The 21,615-nt window shown below is 42.8% G+C and overlaps 1 pseudogene; it reads right to left on the bottom strand.

Moving 5' to 3' along the window:
- Positions 1–1,396: 1,396 nt before the first annotated feature.
- Positions 1,397–14,677, bottom strand: LOC120534745 (annotated as a pseudogene).
- Positions 14,678–21,615: the final 6,938 nt, after the last annotated feature.

Here is a 21,615-nt window from a genome sequence, read left to right on the forward strand (position 1 = left end):
ACCCAAAACTAAACAGACTGCTTACATGGCCGCAGCGAAAGACTTCACTGCCTCGGATTCAGCTCGTCTATCGATGTTAGTTCAGATTGTCGTCATTTCTATTCGGCCGCGCATATAAACTACTAATAGTGATCCTGGGCATCTCCAACATGGCGTGCAAGGTAGCGTCTTTTTTTATTTATTTATTTATTTTTGTTAAATATATTACAATCCGTACAAATCAATAAAGTTTTTACAAAAAGAAACATTGAGTTAAGAACAAATCGATCCCCACCCCTGAGAGAGAGAGCAAGCCGAACGGCGTGAAATTTAAGACCTGTAAACATATCTAAATTAATAAATTCTCTGCACTGTAAAAAAAATTGACTGTAAATTTACAGTAAATTACTGGCTGCTTGTTGCATTACTTTTACAGTATTTTACTGTATCATATTACAGTACATTACAATAAAATTGCCATACCACACTGTGACTTCACAGTAAACTGGGCAAGAAAATTAGATGTAGCAGTATGTTGCTGTTGAATTACAATAACTAACCATTTTCGATTTACATTAATCTACTGTATTTTTACATGCCAACTGTAAAAGTAATGCAACTCAGTAGCCAGTAATTTACTGTAAATTTACAGTTGCAATAACAACATTAAATACTGTAAAGGACATTAAAACAACCTTGATCACCCATCCTATTTACCAAATTTCCATCAAGTTAAGTTCTGAAGGTCTCTAAAGTCCCAATGTCCACCTCACTACTTGTTCACTTGTTCCTTGCATTTGTGGTTTTCTGTATGATGTTTGTACAAAATGTTTCCATCAGTGTCCCTGTAGTCAGGATTAGACTTTTATCAGTCACTTTACAACACATATAATCTTTAAAATTATTGAAAATTAATAAAGTTAAACAAAAATAAAAACAAAAATACATTATGTGTTTTGCATATTTATTCAGCAGTGTTTCTTCAAAAGTTAAATGCACAGAATACCTCAAGTACACACTTTTAAATTCAATAAAAGTCTTAACAGGCAGTTCAACTTTTTTTTTTTTTTAAATTGCACAAACAAAATGACCTAAACCTCACATACAGTAAGTATATGTACAATAAACAAAAACACATTTTTTACTGTACTGTATATCTAGTAAACAACTTGCCACATACTGTACCTCAGTGCCCGCAGTTATTATTGGCTGTCTAGTAGTCAACAGTGTATTATTTGTAAATATGTGCTACTTTCTCCAGATATGCAGACATCTGAAAGGGTCAAGTGCAGAAAAGCAATCAATAATTCTGAAAGCATGTCTCCTTTTAAAAGGTATATTTTAAGAAATTAAATTAAAGACATAAACTTCAGTGTTTAACATTTAAACAATAATGTTAAAAAACAAAAATGTAATTACAAAGCAGTGTAACATTTTTAAAGACAGCAAGATAGAAATTAAACTGAGGCAAAACAGGGGATTAAAACACTTTAAATCAATTTGAATTATTAGGAGTCCTTTCAGAAAATGTCTACATTGACATCCATTCAAAATCAATTAGTTTCCTCAAAAGTGTGCAGACTTGTTGGTTGATGTGTCCACGTTTCTTTTTTGATTTTGAGCCCGACTCTGGGTTAATACCCAAAAAACACCTGTAAACAAAATATAGAAGCTATTAGTTTTATTTGAGCTATTTCACACTGTTTTTCAAAAGACATTAAGTGCTGTTCCTTTCTACAGAATACTGATGCCTAACACTCCTCCTAAGTAGGAAAGCCAAACACAATTTCTCTGCCATTTTAACAATGTTGTGGTGATTTACTAGTCTCACTATTACCCTTGCTAGTGTTATCTACAATGTCAGTGTGTTAGTTTACCTTTGGATAAACTCCAATGTGGATGAGGCATCTTCAGGATACTGCAAGTTAAAGTTGTAATAACTTGCAAAGATTGTAGCAATACCATTGATGAAGTCATGATGTGGTCCCATGACCACTTGTCCTTCAATTGACAACATCCAGGCTTTAGGCTTCATCATGTCATCTGAAATAAAAAAGATATTCATCACGTACTTATGCAAAGAAGTGGAATTCTTAATGAACAACAGTGTGAAAGGAATGGGTCGCTAACACAGGGTCTTAGATTACAACTATTAAAGGTCTGCACGCTGTTCTTCTGGTCTTTGCAAAGTAAAGAGCAGCTGCACAGACCTTCAAAACATATATGAGAAGGTAATACAGGTTTACATACTACTAAAGTTGCTGACACTATAAGCTACATGTGTTGTTAACATTACCTTGTATAATCAAGCGGGGTGTGCTTGGTAGCATCATTGTCCTCTGAACATCAGCACCTGTGGCACATGTCTGTAAAATACAGTAATACATAACTTTAAAATATGCTGGATATATGTACAGTACAGTGTATACTGTATATTCCTTAGTGAAGAGTAAAAATGATGGCAGAAGAAAATCCCTTGACCCCAGTGATTCACAATTCTACAGTAGATTTAGCAAGGTGTGTATTTTACTAAAATTCAGTAGTCAGAGAACTGTGTGTCTACATGGGAGATTAAGAGTGTATGAATACAAGTATGAAGGTTAATATACTGTATTGTCTACCCGAGTTCCAGCATTGGCACCTGCCTTTTTTACTCTTAGTCAGGTTGAGTTGAGCCATCATATTCATCTTATTGTTTCTATCAAACTAGTTCTTCATATAGAATACTGAACATTTACTGCTATATAAAAAATCAAGCACATCCAGCACTCCTCAAGATACCATATTAATTTTCTAAAATTTCAAGGCATTAATTTTTAGAAAAATATAAAAAATAAATTCAACTCTAAAGCATTTTCAATGCCAGTTGGGTTCCTGATCTATTGTAAGCAAAACTCAGTTTTCTATCTGTAAAACAATTACTTACATCTGCTTGAAGTAGGATTGCATCCTTGGGCTCTTTAAAGTATGCCATCAGGAGGAGAAGGACACATGCAGCCTTAACTGAAACCTCTGGTTCAAACTTAGACAGGACATCCTTAATTCCTGAATGATGGCTTAGTTCCTGGCAGAACTTTATAATTGTACTGCCTTTATTGTCCAGTGCCTCTTGCAGCTTGCTGAGGATAGATATGTCTGTTAGAAGCCTAAAGTGGGAGTAAAGACATCTTTGAGAGAAAAGGAAAGGCCATTCCTTCTGAACTTGTGCAATGTGTGGTGCAGGCACTCCATTAAGGTATCGGCGCTGGAGGATATAGGTCTTCTCCATAAGAGGTTCAGCTTTCTCTGCTCCACTCATCCCTAACTCGGAGAATATTTTAAGTAGCTGCATTTTCATGTCATCTAATGATGCCTCCGTTTCTCCAGCTGGCAGTTCTACAGGACACCACCTCACACATCCATACTGATCTACAGGGCCTCTTGCCTTTCCTACTGCATTAGTGTGGGACCTTCTCACTTTGCGTCACCTTGCAAGAGTATTTTTTCTGTTTTTATATTCCACTCTTGTTTTAATTTGCTGAAGAAGAGAGTGGCAGCCCTCTCCAACCATGTCTCCTTTTTTTCCAACATCCGCAAAACTTTTTGGGTGTTCCCTTACAATTCCTCGGACTACGCTGTGACACATTGCTCTAGTTGGGTTAAGATCATGTTCAAGCATCTGATCTACCACTGCTTTCACCATATCTTTTCTGTCTCCTGGTGATGGTCTTGTTTGATTTGCCACTGCTTTTTGAATTGCTGCTGGCATCCTATTCCAATTGACTTGGAATTCTGCATACCATGGCCTGCCAGGATGTGGGGATGAAGAAACAGAGGAGTTTGAACTGCTTGAGGAGTTAGAAGATAGGATGAGTGGAGTGCTCATGGGGCTTGATGAGAGGGATGAAGAGGCAGCAGCATCCAGTTCACTTTGAACTGTTACAAGTCCTAGAGATGATAGCAAAAAAGATCAATGGAAAAAAAACAAAAAAGCAGCACACTAAATTAATTTATGATAAATTACATTCTTCCTGTTCAATATATTATATTGGTAGCCACTGAAAAGAAACAGAATGAAGGACACTAGTAAGAGAAAGACATGATTTTTCAGGTCAATGAGTTCGCCCTTCAATAATCTTTGAACTTGTGTTATTTGTTCAGCTTACCAATGGCAGTTATCAAAATAGATATTTACCATCATTTATGATTGGCCTGATGTGTTTCTCCAGATCCTTCTCTTGTACAAAAGCAAGGTCTTCCCTGCTTTCCACACCAAGCTATTCTAACCGTTCAAGAAGAGATGTTAAGGATTCATTTGAGAGGCTTGGCAAAATAGATAGCACCACTTCCCTTATGTCTTGACTCATTTTCTAAAAGAGAGTTGGGAGCAGACAGTCAAATATCAACCAATTAATTCATAAAACCCCTTGATTATTTGTTTATTATCAGTAATGCGTTATTTGCTACAATTTTATCTCTGTATGATTTTATGTTTTATTCAGGCACTAGTGAGTACTCCAAGAAGTGAAAGCATTCACAAACTACAGACTATCCCTATCTCAGTTTGATTTCAATTGAATTAGAAAATTTAACTCTTCATTTATAGGTAAATGTGCTGGAATCTTCAAAGGCAATTTCTGAATCATATCCTTCTATAATACTTTCACCACAATACAAAGATGTTATTTAAAAGACAAAGTCCTATATACATATATGTGTTCTTTAAACCAGACTCTTCCTACTCCATTATTTATCTATCCTTTCTACTTACACAATTTCTAAAAAAGAATGATGAAGAACAATTAGCAGTAGGTCACACACATTATAAGCCGGAAGTGGGTAGTAGTCAAGCAAATCATCTTGCTTTATACAAACATAATCCTTTTGGACTACTCCTAATTTACAATAGACACCTATATCTCTCAACTTCACAAAGGTATGCTTCTCTGTAACAAAGTATGCAGAATCATGGACAGTAAGGACCAGAATAATCTTCCCAACATAAAGTTCTTCATCTCTACTTCCAAGCAAAACAAACATTCCTTTCCTGTATGCTGTGCCTTTCACAGTCACTTCATTGCCTGCCACTGTAGACTGTGACTCAAAATTATAACTGGCAACAGATTCTCTGATTTTGTCATTATAATCATTCACAAAAAAACTGTGTACCCTTGTGTACCTGTACAACTGGAGGGAACAGGCTGCCTGCACTCAAGTAAGCCTTAAGAAGCTGATGTCTCTCTGCCAGTGTTTTGCACAGATTTTTAAAGTTGTGTAGCTTTCTGGCACATGTTTTGAAAAATGAGTGCTTACTTTCAAACCTTAATGTCCAAAGGCGAATAAGTGGACCAAAGTGGAGTATAAGTTCAGGATAATGGCACATATAATGATGCTTAGGTCATAAAGGGTGATTAGAAAAAAGCTTTTCCCTACTGTGTAGATATTCTTCAATTATGACTTTGAGATATGCTACTTGGCCTGCTGCAATAGCTGGTGCACAGACAAGCTCCACTACCTCTCTTAGTTGTAAAAGGAGTTGCCATACCTCGTTTTCACAGGGATCTTGAATTCTGTCACCTATCAAGAGAGGAAACAATCTAAGAAAACACCAATTTTGAACTGCATGTCCATTTAGTCATTCACTACCAGGGAAACATCTGCAGGTTTGTCATTGCCATCATTTCCTTGATATTTGAATTGGTTCTTACATCTGTTTAAATGCAAGTAAGTAAAGTGCTTCTCATGTATTAAATGACCAACAAACAAAGCAAGGTCATACGACACAATAACTTCAAACATGTCATGGGCTAGACACAGTGGGAGCCCAGGCTGGCAAACATGGAAAGAAGAAAGTTGGTTAAAAGGAGAGTCACACTTGATACCTGATACAGCAGGGTCTAACCCCTGAACATGACATTTATATGACTGTATTGTCCTCACAGCACAACACAAGTATGGTTCTTTAATAAATTTTGTTTTATCTATTTCACAGTAGCGGTAAAAACGATCAGCCCGACTGAAGTTTTCCAGAAAACCTCCAATACAATGGGATCCCAAGTTGTCTCCTGAAATGGCAATCAGAGTGCCTTTTACAAACCTGCCATCACTTATCAAAATCCCTCTCTCTTCTAGAAATTTGAGGTCCTTGATCAAAGGTTCAAAAATTTTGGTCACTCCAAAGTATTTTAAGTTCTGTTCCCTACATAAGAGAACAAGTTGCATGCGAGGTGTAGTGGATCTATTATGTGGCAAAATTTCAGCCAGGGTTAAGTATACAGCTAAAACTTTATGTTTTTTTCTCCCTGAACCAAGTGGGTTTACAACCTCAAAAAACAGTCTTTCTCTTTTGTTCTGTACTTAGAAGTTCCTTGTTATACATCTTAAGGAGATCCCCCCTGTTCATTTCATCAATTATGTCACATATAGTGGCCTCTGGAATTCCAAGTGCCTTCAATTTCTCAATCAGAATCTTAAGTAAATGTGAAAGTCCAATGTCATGGGCATTTTGAAAGTCCTTAATGATTGTTTGTATGGTACTTGCTGGTAACAATACCTTAGCTTGTAATTTCAGAAAAAGAAGTGTAATGTTTTGTAAAAACAAAGTTTCATCCACAGCCAGTGGCCTTTCTGGTTCACAATCATCCTCATCAAAAATATGTGAATCTGTCTGACTAGGAACACCAAAGGGATCCATGGGAACAGATGTATCTAGAATTGAATCATCTAGGTCCTCTGAGCCTCTATGTTTCCTTGAAATATGCGAGGCTAAACTTGACTTAACTGTAAAAATGCTCTCACAACCTTTGAATGGGTAGTTGATTTTCAGTCCTTGTTTTATGTGTGATTTTAAATGCTTTATGATAGAGGTTAAAGTATCACATGACTGAACCACACAGTTTAAAGGTGTAATGAACTGCCTGTAGTGCCGCAGAGTAGGAACTGCTTCCTTATGGTCTCTATATATGTGTGCTTTCAGAACACTGGCTTTGCGGTACATCCGAGAACACGTAGGCACACCACACTGATAATGATAATTGGGAGTGTTACTGTGCAGCTTTGTGTGTTCAATAAACTGAGTAACATTACTACAGACATACTGGCACTTACTAAATTTACAATGGAACATTGTGAATTGATAGGCAGATTTATTTAATGGCTAATAGAGTCAAAAATACTTTGCTAAGACTGCCTTTTCTAACACAAACCAGCTAACAATAACTTAAATGTGGAAAATGCAATATGGTTAGGATCCCAAAGGGAAATGTTAACACACACACACAAAAAAACTACAATATATATCTACAAAAAAAAGTTAAACCAGTAAGAAGCCATTAAAATACCATTTGAAGTCAATTTTCTATCAACCGTGCTTAAATCAATACATTTGCTTCCATGTATTACTTTTGCCTGTAGAGTTTACCATAAATTAATTTATTTATATATATATATATATATATATATATATATATATATATATATATATATATATATATATATATATATATATATATATATATATATATATATATATATCGCAGTAGGGGGCAGTAGTGCTCCCTTGAACCTTCAGGTACCACGCAAAACACCTGGTAAAATTGCCACAATAATTATATTTATTATAATAATGTGCACCAAGCACCCTCCACTCCACTATATTCATAATTCACAAATAATCAATAATAATCACAATCCTCCACTCCCAGACGCGTTGCCCTCCTACCACCCAGCTCAGCTCGTTGTCTGGGAGTTCCCAGAGTCCTTTTATTCCTCCTGACCCGGAAGTGTTTCTGCCCAACAGTTCCACAAGTCCTTATTCCTTCCGGGTCAAGGTAAACAGTACTTTTCTTCACCCCGGAAGCCCATCGCTCTTCCTGTAATGAAGTTCCTGGTCATGGTACACAAATGAGTCCATTGGCTTCCCGACAGCGACTCCCAGTGGCCCCCAAGGTATCCAGCAGGGCTGTGTATAAAAACTACATAGTCCATGAGGCCCTGCTGGAATTCGGGGCCCGTATATGCTCTCGGGAGAGCTCCGCCTGGCGGCCTGGGGGTGAGGGCCGGAGTGAAATGCCGGCAACCCACCACAGTTCCCCACCCTTAAGCGATGACAACTGGGTCAGCGCGTCGATCCCCGCGAGGGACGTCCTCCTCCAGGAGGACGCGTCATCTTGACCTTGGCTGCGTTGTTTAAACCTCCCAGAGAACCTTGGGGGAACGGTGTATCTTCTATTCCACCGCTCCCCTGTACTCCGGGAACAATCTCGCCACACGTGTCCCGGTTGCCGACAGTTGTAGCACCGCCGACGTCCTCCTGGTTGTCTCTCTTCCCGGGACCTGAAACATCTCGGGAATTCAGTCAGCTCCACCCGTTCCCCCGCTAAGGAGGGTTTTACAGCTGCCTCACAGCTCTCAACTCGTTTTCCCATCTTGTCAGGAGACCCATGCTTTACTTTGGGGATCTCCTGTTTACTCTGGGGCTTGGATACAGCTGGGGACTCTCTACGAGAAAGAGAGAGCCCCTTTGCTGTCTGTACGCCTGTTGATTTGTGTTTTTCAGGAGGCGGTGTCATTAGTGCCGCATCGCTCCGTATAACAGCACTGTTCAGCTGTACTGGTATGATTGGTGCTTCCCCCGCCCCTTCTGTCATCACGCCCCACTCTCTTGTCGGGCACACTGTGCTTTGACACCCGCTACTTATTAACTGTGGTGCCGGTTCCCACTGTGTCCCTTTATTTTGTACGATACAGGACGGGCTCACCTGTATTCCCGCATCGATCATCACTGGAGCCTCCCAACCAAAACGCTGTAGATAATCCCATATACTTTTCAGCGGTGCTTCGTCTGTCGCTCCCAACTCTTCCACTTGTTTTTTCAGTGGAATTCGGGGCCCGTATATGCTCTCGGGAGAGCTCTACCTGGCAGCCTGGGGGTGAGGGCCGGAGTGAAATGCCGGCAGACCCACCACAATATATATATATATATAAATAAAGAGGACAACACAGCGTCAAGGGTTGGGGTTTTCCGGCCCCGTATACTGTAACAAACTGAAAATTCTTTGTACAGAACAAAACACTTGGTCATAAGGATAAACAAAACTTTGCTTATGCGCCGACGACTTTACATGCGCCGTCGGCCATTTTTATACAGGAGGAGCCGGAAGTGGAGGAATGCTGGGAAGGAGGCGTGAGGGATGACGGGATTCGTGACGTCAGGGAAGATGGCGGAGGAAGGGCGGAAGTGGACGTGGTGCGGTCAGGTTATGGCGGCGTAGCGCCTTTTTTCCTGAAAGAGAAAGCAGAAAGGTTAGTACCCGCCATTCCCTACCGACAAACGTCCTTCGAAGTACTTTCGGGTCCGCCCGCCGCCTACTCGCCCATGCGTGACACGACCCCCCCCTCAGCCCAAGACCATCCGGTCGGGCGGACCTAACCGAGAGGTCGTGGACGCGGGAGAGGGCATCGGCGTTGGCCTGAAGGCCGCCGCGCGATAAGTGACCGTGAACTTATAGGGCTGCAAGTCCAGGAACCACCTGGTGACTCGCGGATTCGACTCCTTGTGAAGGGACATCCACTGAAGCGCAGCGTGATCAGTCACCAGAATGAATTCGCGACCCAACAGATAATACCGGAGATAAGTCACGGCCCACTTAATAGCCAGGGCTTCCCTCTCCACTGCCGCATACCTGGTCTCTCGGTCCAACAGTTTCCGGCTTAGGTACATCACGGGGTGTTCGACACCATCAACGCTTTGGCTCAACACGGCGCCGAGGCCTGTGTCCGAAGCGTCGGTCTGGAGGATAAAGGGTAACCCAAAATCCGGGGTCCGTAATACCGGTGTGGACGTAAGGGCCTGTTTTAGGTCACTAAATGCGTGTTCCGCTCTGTCGTTCCATACCACATGCAGGGGAGCGCCCTTCTTCGTCAAACTAGTCAAGGGTGCTGCCCTTTCGGAGAAGCGGGGCACGAACCGGCGGTAGTACCCCGCTAGCCCCAAGAAAGCCTGCACCTGTCTCTTGGTATTCGGACGGGCCATTCCAGGATGTCTTTGACTTTGGAACACTGGGGTCTCACCCGTCCTCGTCCCACAAGGTAGCCTAAATACTTGGCCTCCTTTAAGCCAAAAAAACATTTACGGGGTTAATCGGAGGCCGGCTTTAGCCAGTGTCGCGAGGACAGCCGAGAGCTGCAATAGATGTTCCTCCCAGGTGCCGGAATAGATGACGACGTCATCCAGGTAGGCGGCACTATAGGACTGGTGGGGCTTCAGCACTCTATCCACCAGACGTTGAAAGGTCGCAGGGGCCCCGTGCAGCCCAAATGGGAGGACCTTGTATTGCCAGTGTCCGCTAGGGGTGCTAAAGGCAGTTTTTTCTTTGCAGATGCCGTTAAGGGAATTTGCCAATACCCTTTGTCATATCAAGAGTAGTCAGATATCGAGCCGCACTCCAGCTCGAGGAGGTCGTCAATGCGGGCATAGGGTAGGCATCGAACTTGGAGACCTGGTTTAGACGTCTAAAGTCGTTACAGAATCTCCAAGACCCGTCCGGCTTAGGAACGAGGACAATCGGACTGGACCAGGGGCTGTGGCTCTCCTCGATGATGTCCGAGTCCAGCATCCGCTGTACCTCCAGTTCCACCTCAGCGCTGCTTTGCCTCCGGGAGTCTGTATGGCCTCTCCCGGACGACTACCCGGCTCCGTGACTATATCGTGGGCAATCAGCGCAGTCCGGCCTGGGGACTCGCGCCACCACCTCGGGATGGCGAAGATGGCCTGGGTAATCTCCTGCCGTTGTGTGGGCGTTAGCTCGTCGCCGAGGTTAAGGGCAACCGTGCTAGCGAACAGGGAGAGGGATCTATGTGTTTCGGGAGTCTCCTCCCGCTCCTTCCATGGCTTTAATAAATTAACATGATAGATCCTCTCGCTCGGTCGACGATTAGGTTGCTTGACTAAATAGTCGACGAGCCCCTTTCTTTCCTTAACCTCGTATGGCCCCAGCCAGTGAGCCAATAATTTGGAGTGGGAGGTGGGAACGAGTACCATCACTCGATCCCCCGGGCGGAACTCCCGGAGGACGGAGTTGCGGTTGTAACACCGGGCCTGCGCTGCCTGCGCACGAGTCACGTGTTCTTTGAGGAGAGGCCTGATTTTGGTGAGCCTGTCGCGCAGTTGCGCTACATATTCCAATATATTAGAGGAGGGAAGGGCCTCGGCCTCCCAACCTTCTTTTAGGACATCCAAAAGTCCCCGGGGTTGTCGCCCATATAACAATTCAAAAGGGGAGAAGCCCGTAGAGGCCTGGGGTACCTCCCGGTAGGCAAAGAGCACGAGCGGAAGAAGTTGGTCCCAATTCCTGCCATCAGCGTTGACTACCTTGCGAAGCATCTGTTTAAGCGTCTGGTTAAAACGCTCTACCAGACCGTCCGTTTGGGGGTGGTAGACAGACGTCTTCAGGTGCTTTATTCTCAGTAATCTGGCAACCTCCCTGAACGTATCTGAAGTGAAGGGAGTACCCTGGTCCGTGAGGACTTCTTTGGGGATACCCACTCGGGAGAAGAGGTTAACAAGTTCCCGTGCGATGTTTTTGGTAGTAGCGGAGCGCAGGGAACCGCCTATGGGTCGTCGTAATCAACCATGACCAATATATACTTGTGGCCCCGGTTGGAGGGCTCCAGAGGTCCTACTAAGTCGACCCCTATCCGGTCAAAGGGAACATCTATTAGGGGAATCGGGACGAGAGGAGCACGGTCCCTCCTAGGAATCTGGCGAATCTGGCAGTCTGGACAGGACTGACAGAAGCGCCGGACCTCCTCGTTGATCCCGGGCAAGTAAAACCGGAGCTTGATCCTCTCCAGTGTTTTCTCGGCCCCGAGGTGGGCGCCTAAGAGGTGTGCATGAGCCAGTTCGCATACCTCCCGCCGGAAGGTACGCGGAACTAGCAGCAACTTCCGCACCTCGCCTTCGTGAGTAGCCACCCGATACAACAGATCATTTTCCAAGACAAAGAAAGGACCCCGTGGTATGGAACTGTCCGCTTGTGAGCCGCCTGGCAGAACAATCGCATTCCGGGCAAACCGCAGGGAATCATCATTCCATTGTTCCCTCTTAAATGAGGCAGGCGTGGAGCGAAACTGGTGGTCCAGGCCGCTCAGGGGATCTAACAAAGGGCTGGGGGGATGAGCTCCTTGGTTCGTCCCTTCGCCGGTGGGAGGTCCCGGCTTAGAGCGCGTGGCCTGAGAAATCACCCCCCTTGTGCCTGCGCCATTTTGGCTTGCCTCAGTGCATGGCGTGGCGACCGCGGGAAGGGTGCCTTGTCCCTCCATAGCCAGACCCAGTGAGGCCCCAGGAGTGGTGCGTGGCTTACCGCTTTTTCTTTGCGACCAGTCTTGTCCCAGGATCACTGGAAAGGGGTTCGGGTAACACCGACCACCAGTTTGGACAAATCCCCCCTCCAGGAAAGATAGCATGCTGCGGAACGGTAAGCCCTGGTCTCTCCGTGTACACAAGTGACCCGTACATGTTTGTTTAGCCACTGTCGCGGTAAGACATAACGGCGAGCGACAATAGTTATGTTGCTGCCGGAGTCGAAGAGAGCCACCACCGAGTGCCCATTTACTAACACCACTCCCGTGTTCGGACTTGCCAAAGGGTGCGGCGGAGTACAGTACCTTTCCGCCGAAGTCCAGGTGCAGTCCATCGGCTCCATGGGGGTGTTCAGCGGGCAGGTGGGTAGCAGGTGGCCGGTCTCCCCACACTTGTAACAGCGGAGAGGCCGGCTTCTCTCGGCTCTGGGAGGTGCTTCTGCAGCTGGCCGAGAGGGCTCGGGGTGGCCGCCCGCCCCGCCGGTTCCCGCGAGCTTGCCCTTCTGCCCCCCCGGCTCGGAAGACCGCGAGCTGGCGCTCCAGGACTTCCAGGAGTCCTGGCATGTCCGTATAGGGGTGGCGCCGAACCTGCTGGGCGAGGGGGCCTGGCAGTGCGTTGACCAAGCCCTCACAGGCCACCTGTTCAACAACCTTCCGGGCTTGAGGGCCCTCGGGCCGTAGCCACCGGCCCATTTTTCCCCAGAAGTCGAAGGCCTGTGCTCGGGCCGGCTTCTCGGGGTCAAACTGCCAGCCCGCCATTCACTCGCCTGCTGGCTCGGCGTAATGCCGTAGCGCGCCAGGATCTCCTGTTTCAGGAGCTTATAGTCCGCGGCCTCCTCCTCAGGGAGGTCATAATAGGCCCGCTGCGCGGGCCCCTTTAGGTAGGGCGCCAGAAGGGACGCCCACTCGGACCGCTGCCACTCGTTCCGGTGGCCGCCTCTCAAAGATCCCTAAGTAGGACTCGATGTCGTCCGCCTCCGTCATCGGTACAAGGGACGGAGGCTTTGGACGAGGCGGTTCGGCCCTTACCCTCTCGGCATCCGCGAGTTTCGCCTTCGCGGCCTCCAGCTCCCGGGTAGTAGTAGCCTGTGCTTGCTGCAGGGACTGGATCTGGGCATTCATGCCCTGCAGCACGGTGTTGAGGTCCTGCCTTTCAGTCATAGTAGGTTGCTTCTTCAGTGCAGTTATCCTGCCGACTACGCCACTGTAAAATAAAGAGGACAACACAGCGTCAAGGGTTGGGGTTTTCCGGCCCCGTATACTGTAACAAACTGAAAATTCTTTGTACAGAACAAAACACTTGGTCATAAGGATAAACAAAACTTTGCTTATGCGCCGACGACTTTACATGCGCCGCGGCCATTTTTATACAGGAGGAGCCGGAAGTGGAGGAATGCTGGGAAGGAGGCGTGAGGGATGACGGGATTCGTGACGTCAGGGAAGATGGCGGAGGAAGGGCGGAAGTGGACGTGGTGCGGTCAGGTTATGGTGGCGTAGCGTCTTTTTTCCTGAAAGAGAAAGCAGAAAGGTTAGTACCCCGCCATTCCCTACCGACAAACGTCCTTCGAAGTACTTTGGTCCGCCCGCCGCTACTACTAGCCCATGCGTGACAATATATATATATATATATATATATTTTAAGCTATTCCTGAGCTAACATTTTTCATCACAGTTTAAAACAAAAGGACATAAACTTTATCAAAATGCACAAATTAAAACTGTTTAAAAATACATGAACTAAAACTACATGAAAAAGCTGACATTGGAACAATATGAAAACGCAGACCTAAAGCTATAAGATAAGACACGAATTAAAAAAAAATGCACAAAATGAAACGGTTTGAAAATACTAGAACTTAAATTTTATGAAAGAAATCACTAATTGCAGCTGTAAACATTAATATATATTGAAAGGCATGATTTAAAGTAGATTGAGAAATGCACAAACTGAAATTAAACGAAACTGCACGTACTCAAACAATTTGAGAAAGTACAAACTGAAAGCGCGCAGTATGTAAGTTTCTAATACACTCCGTGGTAAAGTCTTAAAATGACTGCATAACTTCCTCTCTAACAATACAAAACAGAAATTGTTATAATGATAATGGGGAAAGGCAATGAATGTTAAGTTAATTACCATTTGTATAAGTAACACATGCCGAAGTACACTACAATGCCATTTTATTCTATTTTCTTCCACTCTCTGTGCATGTAATATCCCACAATGCAATCTTCTCCAAATACAATTTTACAGTAATTTGCTGTCTTTTGACAGAAGACAGCGTATCTTACTGTGATTACAAAAAAAATTCTGAATACAGTATTTTATTGTGAAAACTTACAGTTAACACCTGTGAAATCCTGGCAATTTTTTACAGTGTGTGCTTCATGAACTTATTTTAAAATATTACTGATTAGATCCTGCCATGTTTTGAAAAAAGTCTGTACAGATCCTCTAACTGAGTATTTGATTTTTTCCAATTTCAAATAATATAAGACATCGGTTTCCCACTGACTTAAAAGAGGAGAGTTTGGGTTCTTCCAGTTTATCAGAATAATTCTGCGTGCCAATAGTGTAGTGAATGCAATCACAATTTGTTTGTCCTTCTCCATTTTAAGCCCCTCTGGAAAAACCCCAAACACAGCTGTTAATGGGTTAGGAGGGTTTGTGAGTCCAAGGCTGTCTGAAAGGTAATTAAAAATTTTCGTCCAGAATGATGTTAATTTGGTGCAGGCCCAGAACATGTGACCCAGTGAGGCTGGGACTTGATTGCAACGTTCGCAGGTTGGATCTTACCCTGGAAACATTTTGGAGAGTTTTAGTCGAGACAGATGTGTTCAATATATAATTTTGAGTTGTATAATTGTATGCTTTGCGCATATGGAGCTCGAGTGAATTCTCTGCATTGCTACTTTCCACTCCTCTTCTGATATATTAATTGAGAGATCTTTTTCCCAGTGTCCTCTTGAATCTTTGAAAGGGAGGGATTGTAAAATGATTTTATATATTGTAGAGATGGAGTTTAAGTCCTTGAGATTCAGCAATATTTTTTCCTAGGTAGCATCTTTCTAACAACCTACCTTGTTGGTTTGGTTTAAAAAGCAAGCACATTTCTCGGATAGTTACGTATGTTCATTTTTTTTACCATTTAAAACTTTTATTGTACACAGAAAAAGAAAATGACACTTTGAGATAATTTTGAGATCACTATGTCCTAAACTACGACCTGTAAACAACATAAAAAGACATTTGCTTAACCGTCATGGTATTATTTGACCTCTTATTTAATTAGTGTTCTACATAGGTAATGTATTTTCTGGTTCATTTTTAACACTGTGATTTATTTAGCGATGTTTCATTTCCTACGTCCTATTCAATTTCAGCATTTTGGCTACCGCGTTCTGAAAAGTGGTGGAAAAGGTGGCCATTCATTTAAGCGGATATGTTGGCGTAAATGCAGGACGTGTTTCAAGAGCGCCATCTGCCGCAGGATTTGACTCTTTCACTCTCTGTTTCCTTCCCGTTTACCACTCATTCCTGGGACATTATTTGATTGAGATATACTTTTTAAAGAAAGTTTAAAAAAAGAAAAGAAAATTTGCATTTACATTTGAATGTCAGTAATTCAGTAAAAATTATCCTCAGACATTTGATTTAATTTTCCTTTGAAAATATAACTCTGTTGTTGTGACTATCTGTGTATGTTCAAATAAATAAAGATATATGGAATTTTAGCATGTATTTGTTATACAGTCATTACTGTCCAGGGTTTCATACTCACTTTTTTTCAGTACTGTCATTCAAATGAAAATCGGAGTAAAATAAAACCATTTTTGCCACTACTTATATTTAATCGAACTCATTTGTTTTAGATAAATTTGAGTAAATTAATAAATTAAGTTTACTCAACAGTGCAGTATATTAAATCTACTCAAAAATACTGCTTGTAATTTGTTGCTTTAATTTTTAAAGTACTTTTAACGCATTATTTTTTACAGTGCAGTCGCTGGTACTTGTTCTGAGTGCACCATTACTGACAGCTGGTGCAGGTACCCTGCTGGTGGAGGTGCTCATTTTGGGATGTTTGGACAATCTAAGGTGACACCTCACATCGAAATAGGGGACACAGTCAGTTTAAATCAACTTGGAATTTGAAAAACTTGAGTGTTCAAATGAGTTCAAATAGTGTCACTTTAAATACACCAGTGTGTGTTTCAGTGTGTACAGGTGAACCTTTACTGGATAACATCGATATTCCATCCATTCATTTTCCAACCCACTATATCCTAACTACAGGCTCACGGGGGTTTGCTGGAGCCAAACCCAGCCAACACAGGGCACAAGGCAGGAAACAAACCCTGGGCAGGGCGCCAGCCAACCGCAGGGCACACACACCCACACACACACTACGGACAATTTAGGATTGCCAATGCACCTAACCTGCATGTCTTTGGACTGTGGGAGGAAACCAGAGTAAAAACAGGGAGAACAGGCAAACTCCATGCAGGGAGGACCCGGGAAGCAAACCCAGGACTCCTTACTGTGAAGCAGCAGTGCTACCCACTGCACCACCACGCTAACATCAATATTTTAATGTCTAAAAGTCAGGACCAAGAAGAACATGGCAGCAGTGAACTTCTTGAGGAATACACAGATACAGCCACCCCAAGGTATTCATGGAAAACTTAGGCTACCATTGTAGTTAATACTCGGATCGACTTGAGCAAAGACCTTAAAGTTGAACTTGACATGAAGGATTGTCATCAACTTTGTCAAGGAACTCTTGTCACATGGAGAGTGTTAGATTGGTTATTTTATGACAGAATAAAAGTATCTACAAAGCTTTTCTGTGCCTTGCATATTACTTCAGCCAGTGTCCAGATCGGTGTATTCATAATACTCTGAAGTACTTAATTTATTCTAAAAAACTATTGAGATCTCCTCCAGCAGGAGTTTGTGTAGTGAACCACAGAGGAATCCTCTCAGTCTGAACTCCATTTCAATGTGTCCACTTTACTGAGGAAACAGGAGTGTTCAGACCAACACCAGACAGCCAGCATCAGACAAACACTTCATGTGAAAGTTTGATGTTTTATTTGTGTGTCCACGCTGGCTGTGTGGCTGCAGGGGTCAGCAGACTGGAGAACAAGGGGCTGCAGAGATCAGCAGGGCCTCCAGGAGGACTCAACATGAAAAGCTGGTGGAGTTCATCATAAAAGATCATGGAGCAGATGATCACCTGCTGGTAACTTAGTTCAGATAACAAGTTAAACTTTATTATTGTAATATATCTAGTAGGAGAGAGCGTCATTCTGAATGTGCAGATGCCGGAGTCTCTGATTACAGAAAGTGTCTCTGTGAGTGACGTTCTCTCTGTTTCTGTGTTTGTCATCGGCTCTTATTAAAGCTCGAGGAACAGTTGAGAGGATTTCTCTAGCAGAATCAGCAGGTCTGTTCATTGATGGACCAGCAGACGGTGAGTGGGACGTCATGTGGTGTTGGGAGAGACGGTCCTTTCTGTTTCTTTTCAGCACCATTCGTCTGTTAAACATAATAACATTTTTCTTGTAGTGAATTTAGACAAGAATATAAACTAAATAGATATGAATGTAAATATTGTCACACACGCGCGAGTCGAAGACCGTGGAAGGATCTTGGCACACCTGGGAAAACATTCGCCGGCAGGGAATGGCGGGGTACTAACTTTCTCCCTATGCTTCCTTACAGGTAAAAAGACACTCCGCCACCATAAGCCGGGTTTGCCCGCACTACGCTTACTTCCGCCCTTCCTCTGCCATCTTTCATGACGTCATCGATCCCATCTTCCCTCACGGTTCCTTCCCAGCATTCCTCCACTTCCGGCTCCTCCTCCATAAAATGGCCGCTGACGCCATGATTCGGCGTCGCGCATATGAACAGTTTTGTTTATAGTTTTGACCATTTTTTTGCAGTTTATTGTGGATTGTCGACAATATACAGGGCCGGAAAACCCTAAACCTTTTTGCTTTTTGCACAAGTTCCTCGGGGTGCTGCATTTGTAACTTAGCAACTGCAGAATGGACGACATCACCCGCTATCTCCGTGTTCACCCGAGGAGGGATGTAAACAATAACAACAATGACATTGACTTACGGCCAACAGTTCGATGTCCCTGCAGCAACTGGAGATTTTAACGTTTACATGTCCCTAGTTACACCATCTTGTATTGACATAGAGAGCGACTCCTCCTCCTTTCTTATTCCCACAGGTAATTGCGTCTCTGTCCACTCTAACTGTGCTAAACCAGGGTAGTTCCACGTTAGCATCTGGGATGCTAGTTGTTAGCCAAGTTTCACTAAAACACAGCAAGCTGCATTCACTGTAGGTTCTGACATTTTTCACCAGCACAGCCAGTTCATTGATCTTATTTTGTAGTGAGTTCACATTTCCCAGGATCACAGAAGGCACCGAAGGTTTATAGCGCCACATTCTCACAAGCCGCTTGGCTTTTATCTTAGCGCAGGCTCTGTTGCCCCGATATTGTCTTCTTACCTCATCAAGTAAATAGGGAACCACACCTGCACGGGCATTTCTTGTCAGCGCTTGAAGTTGACAACTTGAATAGGTGAGTCTCGCAGTGTAAAAATTCATGTCAAGTAGTAAAAAGTGTCCAGGGAGCGATTCCACATAAAAAGAAAGTGGTAGAAGTGATCAGTGAAACAGAGAATTATAGAGAAAAAAAAGGTAAAAAGACAGTCATACAAGGAGCTGCTGAAATGGCTGCCACTCGCGGCAGCACCGGATGTAGAACTTATGTAGAAGAATTCGTGTCATCTGCATTTTTTCTTTCATTTTTATAACTGCATTGTACAGTTTTATTATTTTTTTGTACATAACAAGTAAACATATCTAACTCCATTGCATTGTTCTTTTATTTCTATATAATCTATAGAAGTGGGCGTCCTGCAGTTTTAATATTTCATCTTCAGTATATTCTCTGATCAGTCTGTTTGGTAAATTAATCTTCTCTGTTCGTTCTTTATTTCAATTCATCTGACTCATCATTATTGTTAATTGTAAATATTTCTTGACATGGTTGTACAATTTATACTGAATCATTATTAATAAACTTTTGTTTTTGGCAGTGACAATACTGAGTGTTTAGTTTCATTTGTGCTGGCCCAGTCTTCTCGTGTATTAACACAACTAGAACTGAGAGATTTGAGCAGAGCCTCCACTTTTATCATCATGGACTAGAAATGGCACACTGGACTTGCCAGTAATACCACAGGATAACACAGCTTGGAAACTGAGCATCCTGATCAATACTTTACTGTTCACTTACAAACACAGTTTACAACAATAAGGGTCTTACTTCTCTTTATTTACGAGTCACATTTTCAATAAAACTTGCATTTAAGATAAATGGAGAGTCAGAACTTTTGAAGCTCAGTATTCTAAAAAAATGACTGACAGCTAGAAGCTTGTTATTCTGAGGTCCTGACATGAAGTGTGTGTCTGTGTTTATATTTATGGACCTAATATATCAGTATCAACCTACGACATACGAGAATAAAACAAATGCCTTACCAGAAATATCATTGCCAAAATAAATTCCCGGCTGACTGAATGATTTAATGGTTCAGACTTGACAGCCTCAGTGCAGTGTGTGCTAAACTGACCAGTAAAGTGGAGTCGTCTACAGCTGTACAGGTTGTTATGTCAGGGCCGTCTGGTCAGTTCGACTAGAGTAGACACACTCGGTGGGCTCTTAATATGCCGTCTGCTTGGGTAGTCAGATAGGATGATGTCCAGCTGAACTATCTGCCATCTCTAACTTGTCACCAGTCGAGATGCTGAAGCACATCAGTGTATGCTGTACAGTTGGACACCAGGCCTCCTCCAATCTCAGAGACCCTTAAGACAGGCTGATGTGTATAGCAGACCACTAGGACCTGATGGAGTCAAATGGAGGCTCAATGAGATATGAACTACAAACTACAAACAAACATCTGTCAAGTTTCAATCTCTAAATGTAACTGTAGCAAAAAAAGTAATAGGTATTGATCCAGGCCTGGGATCTTAAGCACAGCATTTGACACCATTGATCATTCTATTTCACTGCACAGGCTAGAAAATGACGCTGGGCTCACAGGCAGTGTGCTCGCCTGGTTTAGTCCTTATTTAACAAACCGATTCCAACACGTACAGAAATGTGCTGACAGGAATCCATCATTATACACAGAAGTGAGATATGGTGTCCCACAGGCCTCAGTACTCTGATCTTTACTGTTTTCACTTTTCATGTTTCCACTGGGATCTCTCATTAGGAAACATCATGTTAATTTTCACTCGTATGGAGATGACATCTAGTTATACATTTCTTCAAAAACAAATGAAGGTTCTATGAAGATGTATTTAATTAGTTGTGATAGTGAATTAAATGAGAGAATTAGTGAATTAAACACAAATAAAACAGAGATGTTAACTGTTGGAGGGAGTGACGCTTATCACTACAATAGTTTGTCATTTAACTCAGTTGGAATCTCCATTAATTTTACTGAATCAGCCCACAATCTTGTTGTTATTTTTGACTGTAGTATGTCATTTAAAGTGCACATTTCAAACTTGTCTGAAACATGTTTCTTCCATCTTAAAAATGTTCGGAAATTAAGGTGTTTTCTAAATATGGGGGATTCTGAGAAATTAATTCATGCATTTACTGTATTTCTAGTAGGATTGACTACAAGTACAATACTTGTAATTTGCTCAAAGCACATTAAAAACTAACAAAAAAAAAACATTGTTTATATGAATCAAGAGACGTCTGAAACTAAAACATTTATCAACAGATGCCAATACGTGCTGGATTTATGAACAAAATGGACTTACAAACAGACTGCTGGAATGGAACCCGTTTGTAAGTAGAAGACCGATTGTAATGGTTTACACAGCCTTAAATAATCTCATCCACTCCTACATTTTGGAATGTCTGTCCCCTTACACTCCCAGTCATAACCGCAGATCTTCAAATGAAGGTCTACTTATAATTTCAAGATCCAATCTGAAAAGAATGGGTGAAGTGGCCTTTCGCGGTTACACACCTAAAATTTAAAATACTTTACCAAGAGAAACTCACCAGGCTAATACTGCAGAACATTAAACATAATGATAAAAACACCTTATTTTAAAATGTCTATTTCATAGCTACATTTTAGTTGTATCCGTTAGTCTATATGGACACTGGATTATCATTTTCCTCTGGGATGTGCAGTTCCCTATTAATCTGTACTGTTCTCTGCGGTCTTCTCCATTTC

Source organism: Polypterus senegalus, chromosome 8, assembly GCF_016835505.1.
Source record: "Polypterus senegalus isolate Bchr_013 chromosome 8, ASM1683550v1, whole genome shotgun sequence".
NCBI classification, from domain to species: domain Eukaryota; kingdom Metazoa; phylum Chordata; class Cladistia; order Polypteriformes; family Polypteridae; genus Polypterus; species Polypterus senegalus.